This window comes from Lithobates pipiens, unplaced genomic scaffold, assembly GCF_037356315.1.
Source record: "Lithobates pipiens isolate NorthernLeopardFrog02 unplaced genomic scaffold, aLitPip1_a1.2 Scaffold_16, whole genome shotgun sequence".
NCBI classification, from domain to species: domain Eukaryota; kingdom Metazoa; phylum Chordata; class Amphibia; order Anura; family Ranidae; genus Lithobates; species Lithobates pipiens.
In genome coordinates this window covers 105994010-106006427 of record NW_027507748.1, presented here as the reverse complement: position 1 = coordinate 106006427, position 12418 = coordinate 105994010, and positions in this window count along the sequence as shown.

The following is a 12418-nucleotide window of genomic DNA, read 5'->3' as shown; positions in this document are numbered from 1 at the left end:
CCTATCAGTGCCCACCAGTGCAGCCTATCAGTGCAACCTATCAGTGCACCCTATCAGTGCCGCCTCATCAGCGCACTTCAATGAAGGGGAAAAATGACCCGTTTGCAAAATTTTATAACAAACTATTAAACATGATTTTTTTTTTTTGCATCTTTTTTTGTTTGTTTAGCAAAAAATAAAACTCCCAGCTGTAATTAAATACCACCAAATGAAAGCTCTATTTGTGGGAAAAAAATTATAAAAATGTCATTTGGGTACAGTGTTGTATGCCCGCGCAATTGTCATTCAAAGTGCATCAGTGATGAAAGCTGAAAATTGGTCTGGGCAGGAGGGGGGTTTAAGTGCCCAGTAAGCAAGTGGTTAAATAGTTCTCGAAGGACCAACCTGAATAATCCTTTAGGCAAGAAATAGATTGCATTTTTTTCAAGCAAATTTCACCTAAACAGTTCAATGGCAATAGAAATGGAAAGTTTCCACTTTTTTTTAACAGAAGGGCAAAAATAAGAGGTTAGGATTTACATGAACTTTATGAAGCAGCAAATCTGACATTCAGAAACCATTCTCTCTTGGTTAATCTTCCAGGTTCATGTGTTTTAAATGACAGTGATTGACACTGTGGGGTTGGAATATACAAAAAGCTTATGGGTTTAATCAGTGACGGCTGGTGCTCAAATTTTTTTGGGGGTGCAAAAATTTTTTTTTTTTAAATCATCAATGGCAGCCACTGTGCCATCAAATGCTGCCACTGTGCCCTCAAATGCTGCCACTGTGCCCTCAAATGCTGCCACCGTGCCATCAATTGCAGCCACCGTGCCCATCAATTGCAGCCACTGTGCCCATCAATTGCAGCCACTGTGCCCATCAAATGCAGCCACTGTGCCCATCAAATGCAGCCACTGTGCCCATCAAATGCAGCCACTGTGCCCTTGAGTGTGACCCCTGCCCGCTAACCATCTGCCCAGAACCACTCCAACCAAGACATTGCACAGGGAAGTCTTGGGACAAGCTTATAAGATAAGAGAGCACTGGGATGACCTCATGCTGCTGCTTCTTTATTGTCCAATCACAAACTGAGGCTCATCCTATCTAAATAGTTTCGCAGGAACTATTAAACTGCTTTTAAGAAATAACAAACTTATCACTGACTTGGTTTTTAGAGATGCAGGCTTGTAAAGCCAAGTAATATACAGTAGATTCCTGCCTTTGCTCTGTTAAGATAAAGCATCTATGAATTGTAATACAATGCAGAAAAACAACATAACTTTTCTATGTCTTTTACATATCCCCCCTCCCCCCCCCCCCAAAAAGTCAGTGTTCTTTGTTAAAAAAGAATAAGTTGCCAACACTGAATGCTAACAAACACCCAGGTTATTTCATCTCATTATTCCTCATATAGTAATATATCTACATACATTCCCCTCAAAAATGGGAAAGAAACATTTTTGTGAAAGCTCTGCGATTATCCCCCAAAGTTGTCGCCACAATATTTAGATGGAGAATCACAGCATGTTGACTCTGCGTGAGCGTGTGGAAAAATCATTCAGCACCAGCAGAATTGCTCAGTCTTGGAGAAATACAACAAAATCGCAATTAGGAAAATGTCACTGAATTTTAGATGCATGTCAACTACACAACACACAAAATAACTTTTTCAATTCTCCAGACTAAACATCTTGAGTGGAAAAGGAAAACATTTCTTGCATGCAGCAATAATTTGCAGACCTGTAAAGTGTCCAGGGAAATGTGGCATTGATTACAATTTTAGAGCTGTTTTATCTGCAACTTAAAGAGACTGACACTTCTCCCATGCAGGGCAAATGAACATTTTTTGAAAAACTGTACCTTTTATCATTAAAAAGCAGTCCTTGAACTCCAGGCAGCAGCCGAGCTGATTGCAGCAGACAGAGATTTAACTGTCAGAAATGTGTGAACACAGCCAGGAATTGCACAGGCACCAGGGTCATCTGATCGAGCATATCAAGTGCATGGTGACTGTGGATGATCTACAAAGATTTTCCATTCTTCTGGAAGGAATAGCAGATGAAAACAGTGCCTTGGGTAGTACTTTCTGTGAAGGGTAATAAATACAGAGACGAGTTACACTTATACATTACTTTGCATTCAATTAACTTAAACAATGTATTAAATGCTAGATCCACTCAAAGGGAAAATTCACACCAGCTGTGGTAGGACTTCATTAGGCGGCTAGTCCAGCACTGTCCCACCGCAGGGGGTGGAGCCAGAGCGTTTTTCTAGCCAGCAGAACACCTGGCTACACTTACCTTAAAAATCCCATGTTCCTAGCTAAGGGTTTTTTCTGAAATTTCCACATCATTCTTCATGGGCCAAATGTATGTGTAGTCAGGTAAGGTTTCATGCTGCGCTAGCTGGGAGGGTTAGTGTGAATTGTGTTTCCTGGTTCTTTCTTGGCGTGCTTTATTGGGTCTGACCCCCTGGTCAGGGCCAGATTAACATAGAGGCTATTGGAGCTGCAGCTCCAGGCCCCTTACCGCAAGATAGGGCCATTTGCCCAAAAAAAAACAGATTGACTTTGAGGGTCATGGCTCGGCGACCAGGAGTCACAGAGACCCCAAATTTGGGGGTTAGGTAGCTGAAGAGCTACCCCACCACTGTTCAATGTGGGGCTCCCATTATTAGTACTCATTTAAGTTTGTGATTACTACTGTGATGTATAGAGGAACATAGGGGATGTCCGCTACTCTAAATATACCACTTGTAAAAAAAAAAAAAAAAAAAAAGTGTCCCTCTAAATATTTTTTAAATGGCCACCGGGTCAGTAGGTGGCCCTATGAGAGGCTCCTGGGATCCTGTGATATTAACCACTTGAGATCCGCGCTATAGCCAAATGACGTCTACAGCGTGGATCTCCTTTTCCGGGACTACGTCTATTGACGTCGTCCCGTGCACGAGCGGCCTGCGCGCCCCTGAAGGGCGAGTCCATGAGACTCGCCTGATCACCGATCCGTGCAAGAGGTCGATCCCGACCCCTTATCACGTGATCAGCTATCAGCCAATGACAGCTGATCATGTGATATAACGGAGCCGGTAATCGGCTATTATTCCTCCTCGCGCGAGGAGAAAAAAAAAGCAGATCACCGGCGGCCGTGATCGGGACATCAGTCCCGATCACGGCCAGCCCTGCTAGTGCCCACCTGCCCCCTGCCAGTGCCCACCTGCCCCCTGCAGTGCCACATGTATTAAAAGTAAGTGCCCCCCGTCAGTGCCACCCAGCAGTGCCCATAGTGCCACCCAGCAGTGCCCACAGTGCCACCCAGCAGTGCCCACAGTGCCACCCAGCAGTGCCACCCACAGTGCCACACAGCAGTGCCACAATCTGCCTCAAAGGTGCTGCACCCCAGTGCCACATATCCGTGCCCATCAGTGTCATCTACCAGTGCCCAGCAGTGCCGTCCATCAGTGCCCAGCAGTGCCACCTATCAGAGCCACCTATCAGTGCCACCTATCAGTGCCCATCAGTCCCATCTATCAGTGGTACCTATCAGTGCCCATCCGTGCCACCCATCTGTGCCACCCATCCGTGCCACCCATCCGTGCCATCTTATCTGTGCCCATCTTTGCCCATCAGTGCCGCCTTATCTGTGCCCATCGGTGCCGCCTTATCTGTGCCTATTAGTGCCGCCTTAACTATGCCTATCAGTGCCCACCAGTGCAGCCTATCAGTGCCCACCAATGCAGCCCATCAGTGCCCACCAGTGCAGCCCATCAGTGCCCACCAGTGCAGCCTATCAGTGCCCACCAGTGCAGCCTATCAGTGCCGCCTAATCAGCGCACTTCAATGAAGGAGAAAAATGACCCGTTTGCAAAATTTTATAACAAACTATTAAAACATGATTTATTTATTTTATTTTTTTGCACCTTTTTTTGTTTGTTTAGCAAAAAATAAAACTCCGAGCTGTAACTAAATACCACCAAAAGAAAGCTCTATTTGTGGGAAAAAAATGATAAAAATTTCATTTGGGTACAGTGTTGTATGCCCGCGCAATTGTCATTCAAAGTGCATCAGCGCTGAAAGCTGAAAATTGGTCTGGGACTGAGGGGGGTTTAAGTGCCCAGTAAGCAAGTGGTTAAAGCAGTAGTGAACTTCGCTAACATTACTACTTTTTAGAGGCCCTGGAGGAAGGTTATGCCATAATGTACTAGTATATACAGCATATTAGCACATTAGGGTACCCTTACCTGTCAGACTGAGCCCTCCAGCGCTGCAATCAATCTGTCCGGTTCCGGCGCTTCCATCTTCACCCGATCTTCCTTCCGGGTTCTGTGCCTTTGGTCACTTGCCTTGGCCGGGCTGCGTTGCTGTCACTCCCACACATGCTCATGTGCATCCTCTCTCTCTTTCATCTTCATCTCTCTTTCTCATCATCCCTTCCTTTTTTATTATTATAAAACGCCCCACCAAAATCCTTAGCACCAGGCCCATGATTTTCTTAATCCACCCTGCCCCTGGTCCTCTGTTGTATAAAAAGGGGACACGGGTCTGAGTGAAAGGGGGAGAGTACACAAAAGAGCAGGGATGGAATTGGGGGGGGGGGTGGATGGAGCTGGGATGGGAGGGTGAATAGAGCAGGGATGGGATTGGGGGGGTAAGGATGGAGCTGGGATGGGATCTTTGATTTTGTTGGGTGGGGGTGAGAGGATTTGCTAGGGGGTGCTTTGGGAGGGGAGAGGAATTGTGCTGAGGGGGATTAAACGCCAAATCCCCCCCCACCCCACTTCTTTTAGCACAAGTAATTTCTAACTCGAAACAAAGCACCCCTAGTACATACCCCCCTCCCTAAAATGACTCCAGGCAGCATAGAAGTCCCCCTCCTCTGCAATACCTCGGCCAAAGCCTTCCTCCTTGGCTCTTTCTCCTGGTCTGTGTACATGAAACATCAGAGACAAGGATCAGGCGGCTATAGTACGGTCTTCAGTGAGTGCAGCCGGGGGGAGAGAGAGGATAGAGGCATGTAGGACAATCAGTGTCAGACTCTGGGCACCTCTGTCTCTGCTTCATTCCTTCTTCCCCCTGCATATCACATGCAGCTGAAGAGATATGTAAGGGAAGGCGGGAGCTGAAGCCTGATGTCACCCTCTGGTAGGTGTCACCCAGGTGCGGACCCCAACCCTCCACCGCCCCCAGCCATGCCACTGCCTGTTGGCTGGCTGAATATGCCAAAACCGGAGTGCCGGCTAATGTACATCTGTTAGCTTTGCCTGGTCTGAAGTTACTCATGGGCTGTAGCAGTGGCGGCTGGTGCACAATATTTTGAGGGAGTAGCAAAAAACCTGCCCCCCTCACTCGCACATACCTGCACCAGACCCCCCCTCCCATCCCTGGTGCACAGGCCAGCATCAGTAGGTATTCACACTGCGCCCCGCTCTCCACACTGGCTCCCCACTTTCCGCACCGGTTCCTGCTCATCCGCTCCGCCTCCTCCCTTCTGGGCTGCCCTCCCATTACAGGTGTTGCTTCTCCTCCTGGTCGAACAGGAAGTGGGTCCTGAGACCCAATTGGCTGGGAGTCCTAAGATTCAGGACCCAGGAGAATCAAGACAAATATTCACTATAGTCACACAACTGGGTGGGCTCAGGGCGCAGTGCTCTGCACCCACCCTTTTTTTAGGCCAATAGAGCCGCAGGCTCCAATTATGTCGGTCAAAAAAAATTGAAATCCATGCATCCGGTGCCCTGCATGTAGATTAGGGGCCGGCGCATGGATTGGGGGGCAGTGCCCCTGCTCCCCTAATGGAGAGTCGTCACTGTGGTGTAGTGCAATTAACCACCACACATAGTCCACAGCTTGGGTCACCTAAGCAGATTGAAGTATATAGACATCAATGTAAGGGTTAATACAGCATAAGATACAAGTGATGTGTACTTTTTATTAAGACTAATTTAATATTCTTTCCCAAAGAGATGAGGGAGTCTTGGTCCCTGTGGATGAAGGGCTCTTCTTTTCAAGAATCCAAAGCTGCCAAGTCTTAAGGGATTGGCTTTATTATCATATCATAAGTCTTTGGTATTTGACATAGTAAAATGTGACTTTTTAAACTTCAAATGAACTATTTTACTCAGAAGTAGTGCAGCCTTCTTGCATGTGTTTACACAGCCCTTCTGGTGACAATCCCTGTAGGGAAAATGTCAACGCCTAAACTATCTTAATAACTGGTGGCACCCAGCAAATAGAGGCATTTCTATTTCCATCAAGAATGCAGATTTTTTTCTGTGTGGATTATACTGACTCAGCAATGATATCCAGACTGGCCATATGAGTCTCATCCCTCCCAGTAATAAGTCACAGGATATTTAGTGGTAGTAAATCAAATGCAACTTGACTTGCTCACTGTTTTTTCAACATTTATCTGATCATTTCATGGTAGGAAATTCCATGGCATTTGAATACTGTACTTATGGGCTTCTGCAGGGAGGAATTTGGAAAGTAGATCTTTTAAAGTGGTTGTAAACCCTCCCTCACAACTTTGTCCCATGTAAATCAGCATAAAAAACCCTAATGAACACTGCGTGTAGATATCTCCTTACTTGCTTAGTATTGTTGTAATCCTTGTTGTTCTGTAGAATGAAGTCACTGAGCATGCCCAGATCTCCCCTGATTTAAGGCACACTCTCTATGTGCTTATCTATCTGTTATCAGGACTTCCTAGGGCACAACACTGAACTCTGCTAATCACTCAGAGCTTCCTCCTACACACCATGTGACCATGTGACATGACATACAGTCTAAACTTGGCCATTACTGCAGTCTTATCAGCTGAAGCTGATAAGTCTGACAAAGGGAAACATTAGACATCGGCACAAGTAAATACTATGAAATAAACAAGTAAGCTATGAACAGGGAAGCAGGGTTGCCATAGAAACGTTGGATTGAGAAGGAGGCTTGGTTAACAGTACAGGAAGTGCTCAATGTAAGGGCAGAAATACACTCCACTGTGGACTCAGAAAACAATACTTAATGCGGTTGTATACCCGCTGATGATTTTTTATTTTTTTCCTACCTGCAAAAGGAAAAGGCATAATGAGCTAGTATGCACCGCATACTAGCTCATTATGAAATACTTACCTTAGAACAAAGCCCCGACATTTGGTGCGATCCACGCCGAGGGAGCTGACATGTTCCCTCTGCATTTCTTCCGGGTATCGCGGCTCCGGCGCTGTGAGTGGTCGGAGCCGCGATATCGTCACTCCCGCGCATGCGCGCAGGAGATTTCTTCCCGGCAGCATCTGTCGGGCTTTCAGCCGGGAATCCCCTGTGCGCATGCGCCGCTGCAGTCAGCGGCGCATTGCGAGGGGAATATCTCCTAAACCGTACAGGTTTAGGAGATTTTTTTTTACCTACAGGTAAGTCTTATTATAGGCTTTTCTGTAAGTAAAAGTCCCAAAAAGGACTATACAACCACTTTAAGATGCCGGTGCCTAATCCCTGGAAACAAGTTTTTTAAAGTTTCTTTAAAACAGTAAGTAATATGTGATTTGGGCTGGATTACAGTGGCTATAGTCTGATAATGATTTATTATAATGGACTAAATAAAAAGAAGCATCAGAGTGGGAGAGTTTACTTCCTCTTTAAGGTTCTTCAGGGAAGAGATTTGAGTGTGTATGACATTGGGGTCAAAGTGTGGAAAACGAGGTACAAGCCTTTAGAATGTTCATGGTCCTGCATGTTCCTGTGTGAACTAACATGCATTAAAGGGAAGAAACTTGGCTGTTGAAGGGAAGCCCCCCTTTACTGTCCAATATCTGTTTCCTCCTGTCACAAGCTGGACATTATTAGAACCCTGCCCCATGAAGCTTGGCATAGTCTGAGGTAACCTGGAATTTTCAGAAAACACACTGAGGTGTTCAGGAATCTTTACATGTTTGTACAAAGCAAGTATTGGGTGTTTTGTTCTGTGTTTAACAACATCTTACACCATGTTAACACCTCTTGATATTGCCTACCTCTTTTATCTGCCATTATGAATAGTAGATTATCCATCAAGGTTTAAATAAGAGCTGTCCAGTATAGAATCTGCCATTGGTTAATTTTGTGCATATTACTGGCTGTCGGCCTTTACTACATAGTGAATCATGAATCCAGAAAAGTGTGACATGTAGGCATATGCTGTTCTAAGTAGTGAATTTGGTAATTGCAGCTCTTGTACTAATTGATTTCTTTTTTTTTTTTTGTAAATAATCTTCAATCCGAACAAGCAATGCCACCTGATTATAATACTAATACATGCTTCCTGATGTTTTGGGACTAGGATAATCACTTCCTGTTGGATCAGATCCTTAAGCACGTGATGGCTGGGCGGGTGCGTGACGAGAGGATGTAGCGTCCGCCTGAGGGGAGGGGCCTGCCAGCGCTAAGCGCACCGTGCTGACGAGCGGGAAGAAGGACATGGCTTGGAGCGGGGAGGTGAGAGATCCCAGCCCAGCCAGATGCGAGCCCATGGGGCGGTAGCTCGGAAGCGGTGCCGCAACATCCCGCTGTCTTGCGTATAGAGCACCTCCCAGCTCCTCGGTAACGGGACGTTGGCCCCCCCGCTCCCCCACACCAGCTGACACCCCCGTCCCCGCATAGGGGCTACGGAGGAACCATCAGGGGATCTCAGGAGCCCGGAAACCAGCAGGAAACCAGCATTTTTTTGGAGAGAGACACAGCGGACAAAAAAATAAAGGGAAGAAAAGGACGGTAACAGTATCAGTTTAACAATGTCAATGTCATTGCTGTGCAATATATATATACACATATGTGAAAGGAAACAGCATGAAATGAGACCAGAGAGTACAATGTTGTAGTAAAATGTGGGGACAAACATATGCCGGCAAGGGGAGTCTCATATAGACATGTGGATGAAGCCTTTGATGTTTTGCTTTTATCTGTTGCTGTATGGACTTACCTGTGAGCGACATTGACTATAAGATCAGTCCACACACATGAGAGCACAGATACAACGGAATGAGACATAAAATTATTTTTCCCCGCTCTTTTTCTCTCCCTACCGCCCACCGGGCTGATCAGATAAGCAGATTTGATTTAAAGTTTCCTACAGGAGAAGCTGCAGCAAGGGTGAATAAACCGCAATAGGGCTGTAGTGTTGCCATATATGCTTATGTCTGAATGCAATGTTAGATATATCTTAGGTAGGAATTCTGAAGGCACCTCCCTAAGATGTTGGTAGGTCCGCTGGATAGATATACACTGTCTCCGCAAAGATAAACTGAATAGTGTATGACAGACTACCTTAATCGCATATTGTATTGCACATACAAAACAGCACGGTGGAAAAGTCGCACGATTCGATTCAAGGGAATTATTCTCAGATCTATGCGTATCCTCCCTAGGACACAGCATACCTTCTTGAGGGGATTGTCTGTTTCAGCGGAGATCAGAGAAAAGTTCCTAAGTGGATGTCTGTGCTCCCCCCCGGATAGATATGGATATCTTTGAGGCATATTTTAAATAGGGCATGGTGGCTAATACCTATGGCCTTTCTCTTTTTTCTCTCCTTACTTTGCCTGGTACATAAGACAGCACGGCGCTATAGATCCACGATAACATATTAGGGCGATTTTTCAGGTTCCCTACAGGTGTTCTGCTCGGGGGGAGGTCGGCGTATCCCAAGGTTGCCCTACGTTTGAGCAGAACGCCTCCCTGATATTTGTACCCTTACCAGACAGATAAGGTAGCACCGGGGGGGAAGCCGCTAAAGCAAAAATAGTGGGGTGCAGTATCAAATTTGCTGAGAAAGGAAGTCAGCTTTGAGGGACCCCCGGGTGGATTGCTAGTAGAACATAGACATATAGTAGGAGGTACGGCTGATAGTCCCTAAGTAAAACTGGGAAGCGAAGGGATAAACAGGATTAACAGCCATATAGAAGGTGAATCGCAGGAGGAAGCGATTACGCCGAGGATCTAGGATTAAAGGGAAAGAGTCACTGGGCGCCAGGTCCCATATAAGTTTGAAAGAGATTGAAACATGAGTAAAACAGCGAATAAGACGTCGAAAAGTGGAGTCTCACGAAATTTAAAAGACAAGGGCCTAGATACGACGATTCAACAGTACATGACACAAGGAGCAAGCCCCAAAGAATTGGGAACTGATAAAAGACAACCATCCATACAAGAATACAAGAAGGGATCAGGCAAACACAAGGGAGGGGGAGCTCAGCAAGCCAGAGAGGACACAATAACAGATAGTGACTGGGAGAGCAGCAAAATGGAAGAACTAAGGATAGAAGATCTCCCCCCTTCAAAGGGAGAAATGGCGGAGATGCTCTTAAAATTAGAGAACGCAATCAAAACAGATATTAGGGGACTTCGAGAGGACCTGGGAGGACTATTGGAGAGAGTAGAAGCAACAGAAAATCGCATAGACCTCCAAGCCACAGAGCTAAGCAAAGTCAAAGATCAACTAAGAACAATACAACAAATACAAAGGAACACGCTATATAAATTGGAAGACCAGGAGAACAGAAGTAGAAGGCAAAACTTGAAGATTCGCTCGATCCTGGAAACAAAAGGTGAAGATTTAAGATTAATACTAGATAGTATTCTCTCTCCTTGTTGGGCAAACGAGACAGGTGCCCCCCCAAGGTTTGATAGAATTTACAGAATCGGTAAAGCAAGATTCGGGGGGCTTGGGGTGGGAGGTGAGGGTGGGGGGGGGGGGAAGGTGTAAGGTTAGGGAGGGAAAGTATAGGGGAAAGAGGGGATAGGGAGGAAAAAAAGAAGTGGACCACCCAAGTAAACAAGATAGAAAGTACCCATGTAGGGCAGGGGAGTGACAGGATAAATAGATGGGTAACAACAAAATAGACGGCATGAAATTCATGTCCTATAATGTCAAGGGCATGAATACCCCAATAAAAAGACACAAGATCTTAGCAGAGCTGAAACGGTATGAGGCCGATGTCATATCTCTCCAGGAGACGCATATCTCCCTCGCATCAAACATAAGACTATACTCCAATAACTACCCTGTCTGGTATTATAGTGATACAATATCGGCCAGAAGCAGAGGGGTAGCGATAGGGTTCTCTAAAAGAACAAGATTTCAGCTAAGTGAAAAAATGTGCGATGCAGAGGGAAGATATCTGTTTCTAAAGGGTACATTGGAAGAACTGGAATGTACTTTAGTAAATATATATGCCCCCAATAGCAATCTAATCAGCTTTTTAAATAAGATATTAAATAAACTTATGAATTTCAAAAAAGGATATGTAATTATGATGGGAGATATGAACTTCGGCCTCAATCCGGAAGTAGATAGTTCATCGGAGGTAAAGAAGGTGAGAAGCGCTGCACAAAAAAACATATTACAAAAGCTATATAATAATCAACTAGTGGATATATGGAGAGTAAAGAACCCTCAGGTACGCGACTACTCTTTTTATTCAGCAGTCCATGGAATATATTCACGTATTGATTACATATTCATAGACCATGGGCTGTTGGAATATGTAACGGATACGGGAATAGAAGTTATGACCCTCTCGGACCATGCTCCAGTAAAACTATGCTTGAATATCTCAAGGATTGGGAGAAATCCCTCTATATGGCGGATGAATGAAGAGTTGTTGCTTGGGGAGGAGGATAGGATAAAAATCGCGAGTGAAATTGAACAATATTTTACATATAACGATACAGAGGAAATTAAAGGCCACATGTTGTGGGATGCGCACAAAGCCTATATAAGGGGAATACTGATATCTATGGGATCCAAAAAGAAAAAAATGAGAGCCGAAAAAATCAATAAATTAATGAGAGAGATACACTGTTTGGAACAGGACCACAAAAAAGGATTGAAACAAAAAGATTTGGTACATAAAAAGTTATTAACTGCAAGGGTTGAGTTGAAGGACCTTCTAGACCAAGAAACCAAGATGGCGTTTAAAGGGTTGGCCAAGGAACGGTATACATGGGGAGATAAATCAAGTAAGTTTCTAGCTAGAATGTTAAAAAAGAAAAAAGGGAAAAATTTTATTGGGAAAATTCAGAATAAAAATGGTAATATGTTGTTTACTACCAAGGATATAGCGGAAACCTTCAGATTATACTTCGAGGGGATATTTACAGATAGAAATATGGGAGTAAAAAATGGGGAAAAAGAGAAGAAGATCAGGGAATTTTTGGGGAAAATTACACTGACTAAAATTAGCCCCATCGAGAGGGAGATGCTCGAAAGGCCAGTATCGGAAGAAGAAATAGTTAGAGCACTTCTAAAATCAGCCCCAGGAAAATCCCCGTGACCAGACGGTTTCACAACATTTTATTACAAAACATTTAGAGAGGCCCTTGTTCCCAAACTTTGTAGTTATATGAATGGTCTAGGAGAAGAGTATAGAATGAGTAAAGAAGACCTAACGGCAACAATTACATTAATCCAGAAAG